Below are 2500 nucleotides of genomic sequence, written 5' to 3' on the forward strand. Positions count from 1 at the left end.
AATCTTAAAAGTGTTCCTAGGGGTCACTACATGTTCGGCCAATATCATCTCAACACTCATTCCATCGTATCCAGAGGCTTTCCATCTCCTAAGCCTTTTAATGATAGCTTCGATTTCAAGCACACTGAATTCATTCATGGGCACACCGAGGAATTCCTCAGCTTAAGGTATATCAATCAAATTATTCCCTCCATAATTCCTATTCCTGACCTCAATAAAGTATTCCATCCAACGTTCCCTCTCTTCATCTTCTGTTATATAACAGATCCATTTCTCTATGCTTCTTCTTCTTTGCCCCATAGAGATTTCATTAATAATTCTATAAGCGATTTTTACACCAAAGCCACTCCCTGAATTCATAGCTTTGTCAGCCTCATATGCTTTCCTGTCTAAATATTTTCTCGATTCATTCCTGGCTTCTTTTTTTTTACCTTACTATCAATACTGGAATACTTGGCATGCTCTACCCTGTAATTCTTATTACTTTCTCGAAAAATATCAACAATCAATCTCTGTCTCTGTCTCATATATATGTAAATACACTATATGCATATATATGTGTGTATGTTTGTTTCTGTGCATATTCTTATTATTATTATTATTATTATTAGCCAAGCTACAACCCTAGTTGGAAAAGCAAAATGTTATAAACCCAAGGGTTCCAACATGGAAAAATAGCCCAGTAAAGAAAGGACATAAGAAAATATATAAGCGATGAGAAATAAATTAACAATAAATTTTTCTAAAAACAGTAACATCAAAACAGATATGTTATATATAAACGATAAAAAGACTTATGTCAGCCAGTTCAACATGAAAACATTTGCTGCAAGTTTGAACTTTTGAAGTTCTACTGATTCAACTACCTGATTAGGGAGATCATTCCACAACTATGCCACAGCTGAAATAAAACATCTAGAATACAGCGTAGTATTAAGCCTCATGAGGAAGAAGGCCTGATTTTTAGAATTGATTCAGTAAATGCATTATGTATTTGTGTATATACACAAGGAAAATTAAATCAATAAGGGAAAACTTCCTTTATCATTCAGATTACAGTACTTCAAGCATGCTCTCTTTAAACCATATCCTAATAAGTAATCTATAAACAAAATAGCACCTTTTGATTGATAAATTTTCTAGAACCAAGAGAAATGACAATATGCGCATCTCAGACGAAACAAAAATTAATTTTCATTAATTTAACGACACTACTGTTTGAGAGTTATTGGGTTCTTTGACTGGCCAGACAGTACTACATTAGACCCCTCTTTTTGGCTAAGGCTCATTTTGTCTTTACCTACACATACACCGATTAGTTTAGCCTATTCTCTACACTTTCTCCTCTGTCCTAAAACATATGGCAACACGGAGATTACCAAACTATTCTTCTTTGCTCAAGGGGTGAACTTCTGCAATGTAATTGTTGAGTGGCTACTTTCTTCTTAGTAATGTGTAAGAGACCCTTTAGCTATGGTAAGCAGCTCTTCTATGAGAAGGACATTCCAACATCAAATCATTGTTCGCTAGTTTTAAGTAGTGTTTTAGCCTCTGTACCTTGACCTTCAAGTGTTTTCGGTTAGAGTTCTCCTGCTTGAAGGACACTCGGGCAGGCTGTTGTATCTTATTTTCTTCGTCTTGCTTTTTTTTTTCTTGAAGTGTTTATTGTTTACATAGTGGGAAATTTGCTGCTCTTAAAATAATTATTTGGTTGTTTATTACTTCTCCTGTAGTTTTTTATTTCCTTGTTTCCATTCATCACTGGGCTATTTTCCCTGTTAGAGCCCTTTAGCATCCTGCTTTTCCAACTATGGTTTTAGCTTAGCTTATAATAATAATAATAATAATAATAATAATAATAATAATAATAATAATAATAATAATAATAATAATAATAAAACGGTTTCAGCCAAGCTAATTTGTACCAGTCACCCTTCACACAAGTGCTTCTCCCGTTTTTATTTTCGAAAATTATTTGGGGACACATACACTTGTCTTTTTTTCACTATATCACCAGATCTTTTTAAAAGTACTTCTATACGGGCATGTACATAGTAACTACGTTGTTTAATTATGATAGTGAAGATCATCGTATATTACACTGACATATCCAACTCTTTTACAAGGTAGATCTTGTTATATCAAAGGTTAAATGTCTTCCAAAGATTGCAATGTTATACAGCATTTAGATGAAGATTTCGCACGACTCTTGAATAGTAAGTTTTCGAATACACACACACATACACACCCACACACACACACACAAACACACACACATACATATATATATATATATATATATATATATATATATATATATATATATATATATATATATATATATATATATATATATATATATATATATATGGGTGTGTGTGTTTGTATATGTGTGTGTTCGCGCCTGTGTGTGTCTATTCTTATATATATATATATATATATATATATATATATATATATATATATATATATATATATATATATATATATATATATTATA

The sequence above is a fragment of the Palaemon carinicauda genome, chromosome 13, assembly GCF_036898095.1.
Source record: "Palaemon carinicauda isolate YSFRI2023 chromosome 13, ASM3689809v2, whole genome shotgun sequence".
NCBI lineage: Eukaryota > Metazoa > Arthropoda > Malacostraca > Decapoda > Palaemonidae > Palaemon > Palaemon carinicauda.